This window comes from Etheostoma spectabile, chromosome 22 (assembly GCF_008692095.1).
Source record: "Etheostoma spectabile isolate EspeVRDwgs_2016 chromosome 22, UIUC_Espe_1.0, whole genome shotgun sequence".
Taxonomy (NCBI): domain Eukaryota; kingdom Metazoa; phylum Chordata; class Actinopteri; order Perciformes; family Percidae; genus Etheostoma; species Etheostoma spectabile.
The window spans coordinates 21,837,368-21,853,957 of NC_045754.1; the positions used below are offsets into that span (position 1 = coordinate 21,837,368).

At 40.2% G+C, this 16,590-nt stretch overlaps 1 protein-coding gene across 2 annotated transcripts in view; it reads left to right on the forward strand.

Annotated features, from left to right (window-relative positions):
* The first annotated feature begins 3,487 nt into the window (after positions 1-3,487).
* The window catches only part of itgb1a (integrin, beta 1a), a 39,242-nt gene continuing 26,139 nt past the window's right edge, over positions 3,488-16,590 (forward strand). For both annotated transcript variants that reach the window (XM_032503577.1, XM_032503578.1), the window contains exon 1: positions 3,488-3,822. The gene's annotated coding sequence lies outside the window, so the exon portion shown is untranslated. The remainder of the gene's footprint in view (positions 3,823-16,590) is intronic.

The window sequence follows — 16,590 nt, forward strand, 5'->3', positions numbered from 1 at the left end:
GTTTTCTTTCACATATTTTGCGCTACATCCCCAGTGCCGAGACAGAAATAACTTTCCACCTAGTTTAAAACAAATACAACGACCTGGGTTGATTATTGTATCTGAAACTGATCCAAAAAATGCGCAGCCTCTGCTTGTTTGGCATCTTATGTGTGGAAAAGTGAAGAGAGAAAAAAATGCTTTTGTTTTTCTACATTGTACATTTTGACTTGTGATGTGATAATCTTTATACATAAAAAGACTTGTCAGATACCTTCTTTCTTTCTTTCTTTCTTTCTTTCTAATTAACTACCAGCAAGGGCAAAACTATATCCAGGAGGAAGTTAATGATTGGGAGAAAAAGAAAAATATTAAAAGGAATATGCATTTATTAATAAGGCTTATCACGGTCCCCTGCTGGGATGCATGTTATGCCGTTAGTTTTAGATACCCTAGGAATGAAGTTGTGTTGCCGGTTAGAGGGTTGTGAGAAAAAAAAAAAAAAAACTAATATTTTGGGCCATGTGTTCACAACAAGTACAATAACAATGCAGATTCAGACTGATTATCTCTAGGCAATATTGATTGGGATATATTGTGGGAACCCGGCCAACCCACGCCCAAGTCAATATCTGCCTAGGAAATCATCTAGTCTGAATCTGCATTTTTTTTAGTAATTAGGTTGTTGTTGGTTTTTTGTTGGCTCACTTTTACTCACAACATGCCAACCGGCAACATAGGATTCCATTCTTATGCTAAGCTAACTAGCGCCGGCGTTGCTGGTGTCGCACCGGACTAAAACAATGCATGTGCTGAGACCAAAAACTCGCTGGCCCCCCCCATCTACAGCTAGGGGTGACTAATAAGATAAGTCCTATCTCAACAAATAGTGGTGTGTTCCTTTAAGAGACAGATACAATTAAAAGATTTGAAATACAAGGCTTTCATTCCACATTAGTCACAAAGTACAGTCAGGGAACCTTAAGTTATTCAAAACGTTTGCATCTGTAGCAATAATGAGCAATTTATTTATGTTATTAATTGTATTTCAAATCTTTTAATCAATTAACAATTTATTAAATGCCAGGTATAAGATCTACTACTAATGTAATTAACAATTAGGTTGGTGATTAATCTACACAGTTATTCTGAAGGTTAGGATGGATTTTCTTTGGGTATTTCTGGTAAATACTATTAAAGTATCAAAGCATCATGGGGGAAACAGAACACAGTCAGAGGTGCTTAAACAATCTAACTTTAATATAACTTGTTTGTTTTATTGTTAAAACTTTAGTGTGTATTTTTTTTATATTAAAGGGCCCATATTATGCTCATTTTCCGGTTCATAATTGCATTTTGAGGTTGTACCAGAATAGGTTTACATGGTTTCATTTTCTAAAAACACCATGTTTTTGTTGGACTGCACATTGCTGCAGATCCTGTTTCCACCCTGTGTGTTTGGGTCTCTGTTTTAGGTCCAGAGTGAGACATCTCACTTCTACACTATCTTTGTTGGGAGTCACACATGCTCAGTAGCTCGGTAAGATCCCATCAGCTAGAACTCGTCTTTTTCACCAGTTTTGGTCAGTCAAGGCGGTTTAGCTGGGAGACTTCTTCTGACGAGGACCACTTTGGGCATCCCTGCACAACAGGGACAGGAAGTAGTTCTTTTGGAGTTATGGTCAACTAGGGTGTTGTAGCAGTGTTTTCCCCATTGAGAACAAACTAGCATGCTAGCGCTAGCATGTGCTACGGGTTAGCCCCCTCATCCTAGTGACGTAGAAAGCCGTGCAGATTTTGAACAGCTCACCCTGAGACTGAAGACAAGAGGACATTCAGAAACCGGATCTCACTCGAAACAGCGTGGATGTTTTTTATTCCATGTTTGTATGTTTGTGGAAGCACCAGAGACACAAAATAACACCCCAAAAGAAAAAGGGATTTGGTTTCAAAATATGGGCACTTTAATGAACGACCGTTCCAATCAAGCCATTGCCAAATGAGTTGCTAAAAAGCTAATCAAGACTATCAGCTCCACACTACTCTCTCTGTATTAAGATCATTTTTTCTTCTGAAGAGTCCATCGTGTTTTTTTTCAATGCCCTTCTTGGCTGACTGTGTGGAGAAGGGGTGGGGGCGGCTCGCGATCACGGAAGGCTGTTTCATGTGGATGCGCTGACCGTGTTGTTGTCATTACTTAGAATTCCTCATGGAGGAGTCAGAAGCTATGCACTATGGCTTTAGATATCAGCACAGAAATGTGTAGTACATGCAGTACAAGACAGTCTTGTTCTTGCATGTACGTTGTTTCTGTATAATACTGTATATAATAAAAAGAAGCAGTACTTGGATGATGACGACATTTTGTCTAACAGTGAATAGACATGTTGGCAGCATCTATATAAATAGATTTATACTTATGTGAGTGGTGGTGTCCTCTAGCAGTGACGTAGACAGGAGTTCAGACTTGAGCTGCATTAAGTCAGCAACATTAAGCCAATACGAAACAGGAAAAGAAGAGCTGACTTCAAAATAAAAGCACATAAATGTGATCCATTTCTAAACATTTGACAGTAGCTAAAGAATGAAAATACAGTGCATAAATTATCAGAAGGTTCCAGTTATTTCATTCTATGTTTCAGGTTGAAGGTTTTAAGCCTTTATTGCGTGTGCATTCTCTTATCTTTATCTCCTCTCTCATGTGATTGATTATTACCAAGCAACCTATACAGTTTTTCAGCCTATATATTTATTTTTAAAGTGCTTATGTGTAACAGTAGCTGTATCATTGGAACATATTTAAGGGTGTTTGCTATGTAGCAGTAAAGCTTATAAGTTAGCCTATCTTATTTAGGGCACATATACAGTACCTCGCATATTTATAGTAAAAAAATAAATAAGCACAATATATTTATGTCCATAATTGTGAATGCTGGAATGAAATTAATTCTAGTCAGATGTTTAAAAAGTACGATAGGCTACTTGTTTAAAACCAAACGGGGGGGGGGGGCAATTAGCTCAGTCAGTGTAGAAATGGGTTGGGAACTGGAGGGTCGCTGGTTCTAGGTCCCCAAAGTATGGTGGTGGACTGGTAGCTGGAGAGGTGTCAGTTCACCTCCTGGGTACTGCCAAGGTGCTCTTGAGCAAGGCACCGAACCCCCAACTGCTCGGGGCACCTTTTTATATGGACAGCCCCCCCACTCTGACATCTCTCCATTTAGTGCATGTATAGGTACTGAGCATGTGTAATTCAGGCTTGTGTGTAATGAGTGTAATAACAAAATGAAAACATGAATTAATAAAGTATACATTATTAATAAATTAATACTTAATAAAGAGGGCTTAATAAAGTATTATTATTATTATTATTATTATTATTATTATTATTATTATTATTATTAATAGTAGTAGTAGTAGTAGTACAATTGAAATCAATCTTATGTTTTATTTTGAAGGTTATAACCGGAAATGGTCTGTGTAGTTTGGGCGTTATTTTATCCATCCATGGTTCTGGGCAAGAGGAGCGGAGCTCTGCGGGTCTTCCTCTCCGCTCCACCCGGACTAGACTGAGGAAAAGAGGTTCTCTCTTGCGCTGCTGGGACTGTGTTTCGTTCTCCAGCTACCGAACTGTTCCCTCATTTGGTTTGAATATAAACCGTATCCATTTTCTCTGTCGCGGGAAGTTGAGGACGGAATGAGTAGCAGGGGAAATCTAGCGTGACTTTTTAGGAGGAGAAGTGGCCCCCGGTGCCAGCGTAGCCGACCATCATCACTGGGTGCTGGGGAACAGAAGCTAGCTTACTCCTGCTCTATGCTGCCGCGGAAATTCAGCACAGCGCCAAGGTAAAGAGGTTTCATACATGTACTCATATTTTATTGGTTTTATCTCACCCTAAAAAAAAATAGCACTTTATATAGGCCATCATATTATATTATTGTATTTTAGTGCTCAATGGTAGGCCTACTTTGGGGCATTTTCTGTCACGTGAAGTAACATTTTTAATGTTAATAGTTGCATATGGCACTGAAAAATGGCTTTAAAAAATGGCTTTTGTTAAGTAGCCTATCGCTTTTAAAAGTTGTAATGCTTACTGTGTGTGTGTGTGTGTGTGTGTGTGTGTGTGTGTGTGGTTTTTAGTGGAATTATTCAACTTATCTGCTTTAGATATTGTGACCTAGGCTACACCCATTCATTTCAGTGTAGATATTCAGATGAAAGTGCTTCAACAAGTGGTCTCACATGATCCATTTGAATTAGGCAAGGGTCACTTGACATGAAATATAGACTACTGACAGACCAGGCAGAGAGAGAGACAATCAGGGGGATGGAGGCTGAAACTGTTGAGGCATGCGTCTCTGACTGTCCAAAGAGACAGAATGAAGTAAATCTTAAAACCCTCTGTAGAAAACTGGATGCGCAGCATAGACCAGAGATCAGAAACAGTCGCTTCCTGACAGACCATAAAAAACTTGAATCTTGTTATTGGCCATGCAGTGTGTGCTAAACAGCATCCATGGATTGGATCAATTCATTTAACCCTCCTGTTGTCCTCGGGTCAAATTTGACCCCTTTAAAAAATGTCCATATCTCAAATATGGGTTTCTTTTTAACCAAAGTACCACAACAAATATATTGGATTCCATACAATGTTCTTTGCAAATACAATTTGATCACTTTCATTCCTGACTAAACTCATCTGTACGTAACTATTAGTCAAAATAATTCATAATTTCTGCTTTTTCAACTCAAATATTAGGTATAATTCTATATAAATGAGGGTTATTGACCATGAATTCCAAAAAGTAGTGTGAAACTAGTGGTAATATGGTGGTGTTAGTGAAAACAAAAAAGAAAAAAAGTCTGAAAAAGGGATGAAAATGTCTATTTTTTGTGCGTTTTTGACCCGGGAGGACAACACAAGGGTTAATCCGAAGGAGAAGAGGAGGATGAGGGCCCGTGCTGACGCTACGGTAGCTGGAGAGCCTCGGCATCAGTTTAATCAGGGAAATGGAGGCAGGAAGGGAGGGAAGGGCTGAGGGAAAGACAGGATGTCAGAAGGAGATATGGGAAGCAAAGGGCGTGGAACTGTAAGGAGGGAGGGGGGGAGGCTAATTGAGGAGGAGGGTAAATGGAGGACGGTGGGGGGGAGTTGGGAGACGGTAGCGGAGCCAGTAGCTGAATGGATGTGACCTCAGGCCCCCCACCCCCCGGGGAACAGCTGCTGCTGGCTCCCACCTGATTTACGAGGTCACTTAGTGCACCCAGAGAGCCCCACCCACGCCTTTCACCTAGACATGTGACATTTCACATGTGTGCGTTGTTGTTGTTTTTTGTCGGTGAGTGGCGTGCACCTTATGTGCAAAGTTGTCCCCTCCAGGCGTAAGTGATGAATATGCACTTTGTGGTTTTCTCTGTGTGTGTGTGTGTGTGTGTGTGTGTGTGTTCCCATGGGTCAGAAGTGATGAATGTGCATAATTGCCGTCCACGCTACATGCTTTGTACCGGACAGGGCGATCTCAAGCTCCGAGGCGTAAAGTGGTACAAATGATCTCCTGTTACAGCCATTCAACTCCATCACATGAACACACACGCACACACACTTAACCCTGCAAGTTTGAAAGCAGGTCCACAACTGATGATCCCTGAAGAGCAGTTATCTGTGATTTGTTAGGCTCTGAATCACATGCCTGACCCACAGCACAAACCTCTGCAGTCTTTCCTAGGTTTCTTAAACCATATGGTCCTTTAAAGTCCAGGGGCTGTATTACAGAAATCTTAAATCTTAAATTAATGAAGAGTCTAAAATAGGATTTATTTTCCTCCCAATTTGGTACTCCAGAAGCTAATCCTAACTTAAGTTAGGATAGGCTTCTATTTTCGGTTCATTACAGCAGGAGGACAATCCCAAGATACTTTTATACTTTTTTTTATATTTTTATACTTACTTTTTTTACCTTTTTATCGTGACATCCCAACATATGTGATTTTGTTTTCTTTGCTCTGCACTTTACGTTTAAGTACACTTTCAATTTTGTGTAAATTAACAGTGACAGTTTGTTTTGTCATTTTTTTCAAAATTAGGCTTATTTGTTCATCTCTAAGCTGTTTAAGGTGTGTTTCTAACAGGAAGTAGAATGTTGAACGTTTCCTGTCAATAAAAGTAAACAGTTGACAATTTAAAATACATTATCTTCTGTTCGTTTTAATAAATATACATTGTTGTTAAGACCATTAAAATTAATATATGATGACTATATGACATGATAAATAGAAGGCTTAAAACAGACTCGGTGATCAGTATCAACCAATCGGTGATCGGCCCCAAAAATCCTGATCGGAGCACCCTTAGTTTAGATTGTTTCCTAAACCAGGTCCTAACCCTTATTACCATGGTTACAGTACCAAACAATAATGTCCTTCGCTGCTTTTGTTCTGTTATATTCTTCTGAAAATGTGTCTATTTTTGCAGCTAGATTGCGGGGTGGGCCCTACTCTTGGTTTTGGTTTGTGGCCTCCAGAGCTGCCTTTGCTCTTCTCTATCCACTCCTTTTCTCCACATTGGGATACACTTTCTGGGCCTTTTGTGGGCGTCCTCCTGCTTCTAAAAGCAGCCTCTGAAACACCAGTGAGGAGTGGCATGGTTACAGCTGACCTTCTCCTTGCCAGGGTCTGCTGGGAAAACGAGGCTAAACATGTTATGTTGGTAGTAAATAGGAGCAGACAAGTTCTGTCGTACTGTGTGCGTTATTGTGACAGTGTGAGGGCCTAACAGTCTGAAAAGAAACTTTTATGTGCCTTTCATTCATAAAACAACTCACTTCAAAGATATAAAGAGTTGTTTAGAAATGTGGCTTTATTCACTACTGGGGTTGCGTATCAGTTGGGTTTTAAAAAATCTATATTTGGTTAAAATGATCGAGTAAATGGCCTTAGTTTTCGTCTTTGTCAGTGTCTTTCATAGAGAAAATAAGGTTATAGGTTATATTTCTGACCTTGACATTTCCTGTAGACGTGGATAGTTTCCGACTGGGAACCCAGAAATTCCAACATTCCCTGTAACATTGGACACAAACAACATAGTCCGTGTCCCTCTCCCGGCATCATGGTCAAGGTGGTCAAATATGTGGACAATTTATTACAGGGAAACATCCCACGAATTTGAAAGTAGCCTACATTTGAGAAACGAACACAAGGAGGCTAACCTAGCTTAGCTTAACAAGGTAAAGGAGAACGCCAAGCCCCGTTTCCCAGATACAGAAGCTAACCCCGGTAACATTACGGGCATGGATGTATTGGTACAGGGCCAGCAGCATGATGGAGCGGGCCGTGTTGGAAAGCGTTCCATGCCGTAAAAAAAAGCCTATATACATCCATGATATGGACACTTTATGGATCTTTTGTCTGTCTCGTTGCTCCACCGGACAGCACCAGCTGTAGCGTCTCTCCTTCTTTTCGCCATGTTCGCCATGGGGGCAAGCACTCTCTCTTCCTATTGGTCAACGTCAAGGAACACGTCGTAGCACACATCTCACACTAGGCAGAAAAAGACAAACAATTTGGACATGCTGGACTTTCTGCTTTCTGTCTGATCCTCCTTTCATTTAGTTACCTTCTAAATTATGAAAAGGTTTCATGGAAAAACCTTTTTAGGCCTGACACACTCACAAAAGCAATCTACTGTAATCGTTAAGCCCTACTGTATAAGATTTTTTCAAAACAATGCCTGATATAGTGATGGCAACCGATAATAGCATGGGCAGTCATACCAGGTTTCCAATGGCAGTATACAACGCTGCTCATGAGTATAGGAACTCCTGCTTAAGTCGACTAAAAAGAGGCCTTTATTAATGCCTGAATTAAAAAGTGAGAAAAAATCCAACTTTTAAGGGCACCAATTTTCTTTGTGAATGAATAATGTATCGTCAATAAATATATGTTCTTTCTTGACGTTAAGCCAGTTATTTTATGGCTCTAGGATAATATGCATCCTGATAAAGTTCTTTTGGCCCCTCCCATACACATACACACACACACACACACACACACACACACACACACACACACACACACACACACACACACACACACACACCATCACCTAGAGATTGGCATGGTGTTATTTCAGTTAGACTAATAGCTGGTTTGATTTGTATTGAGAGATGATTTATGGAAAGTACCGCATGCCAGTCTCTAGGTATGGTGATGGGTATGTGATGATGTGGGGGGGGAATTTATCAGGATGCATAAGGGAACTTTATCAGGATGCATAGTATCCTGATCTATGAAATAACTGGCCTTTAAAAATCAAAATGTGCCTGCCTCTATGGGAATTTAACATAGGGGTGTGTAAACTTATGCCCCCTGTATTTTAACGAAGAACATTTATTTATTTCCAATACATTATTCATTCACAAAGAAAATTGGTGTCTTTAAAGGTTGGATTTTTCCTCATTTTTTAATTAAGGCAATAAGATCAATTTCCAAAAGATGATTTCTCTTTTTAGTGAACTTAAGCAGGGGTTCCTATACTCATGAGCAGCACTGTACAATTTTATTCTTTCTTTTACTTTTAATATATCTAATCAGTATACAGTGTAGCATTGCCAGTGCTGTGTCAGCGCCTGAGTATTGTCTGGCTACACCGCTTATCTCTCTTTTGAGGGGGGGGGGCGGGCGGGGGGTAGCGCTCTGGCTTGTTTGTATAAAACCGTCCAGGGCGGGGAAAAAGCCCCGCCAAAAAGATAGCAAGTCCAAGAAAATTTGGGGGTCTAAAACCCTAGACTATTATATTACTTTTAATTTATTGATCTGAAAAATTTTTTTTGCAGATTAATTGTTTGGTCGAAAATGTCAAAATGTTGAGGGTTTCCCCACTAACCCCTAAACCCCCTTTATTTGCCTGAGCCCGGGGACGCTTCAAAATGTCCTTTTTTTGTCGACCAAACCCGGGTCAAAAACCCAAAAAATATCAATTTTATTTTTGCTCTAAAAGTTTTTTTTTACCAAAAAAAGTTATAGAAGAAAAAGAAATTTAAATTTTTGAACCAAGCTGTAAGGGTGTAAATTTTTAAAAAAAAATATAAAAAAAATAAAACATTTACCCCAAACCCCAGTTTTTTTAGTATTTTAATTTTAAATTTTTCACTCCATATCCAAAATAAAAAAATGAAGGACCCTCATTGACAAATAAGGGAAATTTTTAAAAAAGTTTATATAGAGAAATGTTCCCATATTTTCATCTATTCAGCCTCTACCCCTTTTTTTTGAAAATATTCTTTTTTAATTCTTTTTATTTTGGGCATCAAAAGAGTCTTTAAAATATCTTTATGATAGCAATTATTTCCAACCCCCTGGGGCCCCCTCTTGGCCCCATATGAAAACTGGAACCATACTGCCAAAACTGTTTTTCCCGGGGGTGTGTGTTTGTGTGTGAACGGGCTTTTAAAGCTTTCCGTTTTCAGGGGTCTTAACCGGGAAATCACAGGGTCCCCCATTTTAGAGACAGAAACCCCATTAAAACCCGCTGGGCTTCTTTACAGCTCCCATAACCTTGGGAAATTTCCCCTGTGTTTTACTTTATAATCATTTTTACTGGCCTACAGAAACCCCCCCATTATGAAAAAATTGGGGGTGACGTCATTCCCACCACAAAACCCTTGAGTGGAGACAGTGTGTTTTGTAATTTAAAGCATAGACCCTCGTAATAAACAAAAAACAAAAAAACATTGGCCCATACCCCGGCCGATAGATTTTTGTGCCCTTTTGAAAACCGGGAACCCAAGCCCAAACCCTTAACCGGTTTGGGGGGATATTTTCTCCGATATTCACATTTCCCAATCTATTGATATCTGCATTTATAACAAAAAAATTAAAAACTATTAATTCATCAGAATCGTTTATAGTGACATATGAATTAAAATGAAAACGGACAGTCAATAATGTTATGAGCGTTGGCGTTGCATAGTCTGTCCACCAGAGGACGCTCTACAACGTCCCTGTTGGCAACACTCATTTTTTTTTTATGTGTTATTGTTCAACGGACTTTAACCCTTGTGTTGTCTTCCCGTCAAAATTGAAAATCAACACTTTCGTTGACGGTTTTAATCGATGTTTGTTACTTCTTTTAACCTTTTTTGTCCCTTTTTTCAATGTTTGTCACTTTTTTGGACCTTTTCAACACTACGTAACACTAACTTATTAACTTTAGTTAAACAGTTATTTTTGGAACATCAAGCTTGACTGTTATTATTATGTTGACTGCTATTTTAGTGTTCTTTATTAGAGGGTCCCCATTAGCCGTGCCCTTAAGCACAGCTAGTCTTCCTGGGGTCCACATTTAAAAAAACATTCCTAAAAGATTACATTCCACTGTATTGTTCTGATTGAGTGATACAGCAGAGCTCAAACCCAGTTTAAGAACAGGATGTGGAGTCAGTGGCCTCTAAGATTGCCTTGAGAATTAAACATGACAGATATTCCTCTGCTGTTCCCAAGAGGAAATGCATGTTTAAGCGCTTTAGTTTTCACTCTGCCATGGTAGCGGAACTGGAGGCCCTCTAGTCCAAGTGTTAAGTCTGAGGCCTAATGAAAGACATCTGAGTGTCATTAATGTGCCAGTTTTCGAGCATTAGGGCCTCCGCAGAGAGACGGCAAAGGTGTCCACAGCTGGCCTACCGCTGGGTTAAAATCAAATTAAGACCGAACTTTGACACGTCTGTCTGTGTAGTGAAACACAGAACAGCCCGGGACTTAATGTGGCCGTTTCCACATAGTCTCTGTGACCTGTTAGCTTCTGTTGCACCGCTTGTACAGTTTGCTCTTTGCTCTGCTGTTTTCTCAAGAAAACGATGTGGCTGGTTTCGCCTGACGTTGGATGGGTTGCCATAGAATTTGGTACACCCATTCATATCCCCCCTTAGGATGAACTGCAATAACTTAGTGGCGCCTTAACTTCTTATCTACGGACATCCTCAGGTTAAGTACTACCTGCAAAACTAGCACGACATGATGTTGCCATCAGCATCAGCTGTACTTTGTGTGTAGTGCTAATTAGCAAATGTTAAAATGCTATTCAATTCAATTCACCAACTATCTCATTGCGCTTTTCATAAAATGGAAGGTTAGACCATACTCTATGATTGTATTTACAGAAACCCAACAATTGCTACCATGCTAAATTAAAATAGTGAGTAAGGTAAATAGTATACATGCAAAACATCAGCATGTTTAGCATTGTCCTTGTGAGCATGTTAGCATGCTGCCATTAGCATTTAGCAGGGCTAGGAATCACCAGAGGCCTCCCAATATCACGATACTTATGTCACAATACGATAGTATTGCGATTTTAAACATATTACAATTCTCTGCTATATATTGCAATTTATTAGTTTTTTTCCCCCAAACTTCAAATTTTTTCCCAATTTCAAATGACGTCCCCCAAAAGGACATTTGTCAACATCTGTTTTGTCTTAAAAGATAAATGTCTCAGTTTGTTCGTCACACTTCAATTTTATTTCTGCCTAATTAGATTGTCAAGCAGGCAAACCGACCGACACATATATAATAATAATAGTTTGATACTTGTATTGCCACGGAATATATCGCGATACTGTGCTGTATCGATTTTCCCCCCCCCCCACCCCTAGCATTTAGCTCAATAGAGCTGCTTGCATGCTCTGCAGACGGTCAAGGCGTGTTCAGACAGAAAGCTAAGGGAATTTTCTGGACTGTTTGTTTTTAATCACCCTCAAACGGCCCACGGACTGTACTAACTGTACAGACATCTGGTCATTTCTCTTCAGCAGATACAGGCTCTTGGGCCCTTTAGCTCTGGTCTTTCTCCTTGTCTCCATCCCCACAGACTGTTGAATAATCACCCCACTGCTGTAAATATTTACCTGAGACTACACACTGCTGTCATGTTTCTAAATTATTCCTTTCACTGTCTTAGCGATGCAGGTGCTGCGCTGATTTCTGTAGATCGTCCCAGAGAAGGAACATCTGTGACAGCAGCTGTTTGTTAATATCCAGTGAGGTCGTCTGGCTGTGCTACTAGCATTACGTTAAGCTGTTTTCAGGCTTGTTTAACTTTTCCCAGAGCTTAGATTACAGTGATGGGCCGACTGGTTTAGGTTTAGGAATCAGACCCTCCTCATTCACAGAGACAATATGCTGCTGTTTTGGCAGCATTTTTGACTCTCTGTAACAAGGCAGTCTGGCCCTCTCTCTCCCTGTCTGTCCTTCTTTTCCTTTCTCAATTGAATGCCAACTAGGTCATCTTTATGGCTTCAGGAGAAAGAATTGGCTGGTTTCCAGGCACCACAATACAGGCATTCTGTGTGAGATACAGGCTTCCTGTGTGATCCAGTTGAGCTTCTTTTGATTCAGCAAAGGAAGGGCCGACTCAGCAAAGACAAGAAGTTTGGGGAGGCTTACTGTACAGCAGATCCCAGCTCCACAGACGGAGCCCTCGGCTCACAGGGTCACAGCCAGGCAACCCCACAAGATGTAAATAGGCTGTAATTATATAGCGCTTTTCTAGTCTTAACGACTACTCAAATCGCTTTGACATAGTACAGGAACCATTCACCATTCACACACTGTGGCCGAGGCTGCCGTAAAGGTGCCATCTGCTCATCAGATAAACACTCACACACATTTACACAACTCTGGGTTCAGTGTCTTGCCCGAGGACACTTTGACATGGGACTGCAGAGCCAGGGATCGACCGCCAACCTTCCAATGGGCAGGCAACGGCTCAGTGGTAGAACCCTGAAAACCTCCAAAAATAGCCTACATATTAACCTGGTGGTTGGCGGTAAAAATTCAATGTTCTCTGTCCATATCTAGGTCTGCTTTCAGAGGATCACCTTAAACGATCAAACAGATGGCTCCCCAAAAATGTCAGCTTCCACAGATGCCTGAGCAAAGCTGCTCTAGCGTCAAGTTTACTTCTAAAATGCAACAGTATACCAGTATTGGAGCGATTTAACCCTTGCGTTGTCTTCCCGTCAAAATTGAAAATTCCCACTTTTGTTAATGCTTTTTATCAATGTTTTAAACTTTTTTTTAAACAATTTTGTCCCTTTTTTCAATCCTTTTGACGCTTTTTTTCAATGTTTCTCACTTTTTTGACGTTTTCAACACTACATAACACTAACTTATTAACTTTAGTTTTGCAGTTAGTTTTTTAATTTATGGTCAGCAAACCTCATTTAAATGAAATTATACCTCATGTTTAAGTTAGAAAAGCAGAAATTAGGAATTAATTAGACTAAAATTAAAGGAATGGATGTTGATGGATAATCGCAGACTGGAATATGTCAACTTTTACTCAATACTATTTCAAAACCACTTAATTTTTTTTCTTCAAAGCTATAAAATTGAATAAGACACCCCAAAATTAATGAGAGTAGAGATGTGTACTTGCCAAAGAGCGTTGTGTGGAATCAATCGTGTTATTTTGGGTAGTTAAAAAGGACATTGATATAGGAAAATGGGTCAATTTGACCAGAGGACAACAGTAGGGTTAATTGTTTGGAACCCATTTCCAAGAAAGACACACTGAAATGTTGCCATTGATATTACAACAAGGTCAGTTGGATGTTTTCCATGTCTCTATGGGGTTGAGGCAGATTTGTTTTTGTGCCTACTGTGATTTAGTCCACCTTTCGGAGTGATTGCAGAGGCCAGGTGGGGAAGATGAGTCAGAAATAACTTGTTAGCACTGCACAGCTATTTCCAACACAGAGCTAGAGCCCTGAATAGCGATACGGACTTGGCCCTCCTCCAAAGGTTGTGGTTTGGAGGACTTGTTGCGATGAGATGTGAACCCTATTCAATTGGAATGTATTTTAGGCGCTGTGAAGAAACCAGAACTGCTTAAATGTTATTGATTTTCTGACTGGAAAAGTTAGAAAGTCCTTACAAGGCAGTACCCCCCCCCCCCCCCCCCCCCCAGAGGTGTATCTTTAGCCTCCTGGATTCAAGCCAATGCATGTGTGTTTTGTGTGGAAAGTAGAGCAGAATCTTCAAGAGCAGCAACAAGCTGCCTGTTAAGCTCCTCATAAAGCTGGCATGTAGGCCGTAGCTACTAGCCCCATTATTCTGTTCTACTATTACAGAGTGGATAATTATGGGTCTTTAGCTGAACCATTTTGGTTTAAAATACCGGATTAACACTTTTTTTACGGTATATCCTGAATAAAAAAACATTTAGACCACTTGTACCAACATCTCATTTCAGCTAAACCCTTTTAACACAATGACATTTCAGCATTTTAAGCATTGAAGCAAGACAATGTAACTTTTAAAAGGAGATTACTTACGCAATAAAACTTGCTGAGTTCAGTACACCTGGGGGACTTGCCGCTGGAGCCTTAAAGGGAAATTCTGTTTTTTCTTTATCTGGCATATTCCCATAATTTGATGTTGCTATTGTTGCTCCGTAGCTTGGGCTTACTTTGCACTTGCAACCTCTGTTGTGGAGATTCTGGGAAACGAGGACTCGTCCAAAACAACTTCTATCTGGTGGCTAACGTTGGCAAACTTTAGCTAGATATTCCTCTGCATTACGGTTTGCTGCTTTGATTATTCCTCTACAGGACTCAAGGCTAACTTTGCCAGCTTGGCAACCTGGCATCAGCTTTTGGTTGCCGAAATTGACAATACGGTTGTCATGTTTTAAACTGCCTATATTTGGAGCATTTCTTACGTAACTATATCACACATTTTAATACTGAAGCAATGAGATTATAGCTTGCAATATATTTCCCCATCCCTCTCAAATAAGGGTGCAACGGATCACAAGACTCACCGTTCGGATCACGGTTTTGAGTCTCGGATCGGATCAATTTTCGAATCAGCACTAAATAGGGCGGAATTTAAATGATTATTACAAATGTAATAACAATACTTTGTTGGGTTGTTTTTCAACAGCAGTAACCATAATGCTAGTTTGTGTCTTTCAGCTCACAGCTTTAGTGGCTGTTGTATGTCCCGCTGTTGGAATCCTCTACAGTGAAACACTAGCTGGAACCACTTCTTTTTGTTTTCTTTAGTAGGAGAATCACATTGGATTATCATTGGAATATCAATATCCTAGAGGCAAAGAAGCACCAAAAGAGCAAAGACATCAGCATTTGCCTCATTATTATTATTTACCACACGGAGGCTCTTCTGACAAAAAGGGGACGGTGAGTGGGAACACTTAAGGATCAAAGCCTCTGTCATGGTCTCAGAGGGCAGTCTGATTCATTGCTTTTGTCTACTATGAGAGGGTCCTCCGGATAGTGGTGGGACACGGTGGTGGTGGGGGTGGACAGAGACACAGACAGACACTGTTTAGTATTCTCCTGTGGTGGCTTGTACGTCTCAGAGCTCAGACATGTTCCTCTCTGCGCTGTTTGAAGGGTATGTGAAGTCAAGGGGCCACTGGTTTGGCTCGGCTCACAGCGGAGGGAGGGAACTGGGCAGTTGTGTGGGTGGTTTGAAGGAGGAGGCAGACAGAGAAGGAGAGTGGGAGAGGAATCAAGGGGGAGAAAGACAGAGGATGGGAGTAAAGGATGCCTGAGATACTTCACTGAAAACAGTGGAGGGACTGAATGCATCATGGAATGATTTAATTAAATCTTAACTGAACTCTAGATCCTCTAGTCTAAAGGTCTGAAATAGCTGAGCCATGCGGACCTGTTCAATTTCACTTAGTTGCCTTTACCAAATAACACATTAATATTGTATTCACATTAAAAAAAAAGGCCCAAACAGCCTGTATAAATGGAGGAGGCATGTTTAGGAATGACTAAATGGCTAACTCAGCAGAAGGAGAGTCTGTTAGTTCCAATCCCTTGGACTTCAAGCATACCCTTTCCCCTCCCAAGTTGTACACCGCCCTTTCCTGTTTTTCCTTCTTTTCCATTCCTTCTTTTCACGGCCAGAGAATAACAGTCATTCTTAGCGAGGAAACTCCAGACCTTCTCCTACAAAGAACGCTGTGACTCTGAGCCGTCAGCTTCTTTACTGCTTTACTGTGTCTAAAAAAGTATTGCAATGCAGATGCAGTTCAATTTAAAGGAAAGTAAATCCACTTTACATCTAAGGTTTGTGTCGCTCTATTAAAGCTTTAGTAACTTTTTCCTATTAATGGAACCCATGTCTTTTTTTTAAACATTTTTTAATGACAGATTTCAGGACCTGGACACTGTTTTTCTACATTTACTGCAGTTAGAGGCATTTATTTAAATCCAGGGACAGATAAGACTTTAGTCTCTCTGTTTGAACCTCACATGACTATGGAGTATAGTGGTAGTAAATCATCTGATGTCGAATCATGATTTTTTGAACTGAGCCATGTTGGTTTTGAAAAAAGCTGACTTTTTAGATGGAAACGGATCACTTGCCAAATGAGTTGATACAAAGCTCATTAATTAATACATTTTAAGAATCAGCTCCACACTCTCTCTGTATTTTTAAGTATGACTATGTTCAGAAGATTCTGACGTCCGGTAGAGCTGGGAAAGATATCGATATTACATCGAAATTATGATAGAGACTAGATATCGTCTAGTCTAGTCTACGCATATATCGTAATATGGCATATTGTTGTCTTTTCC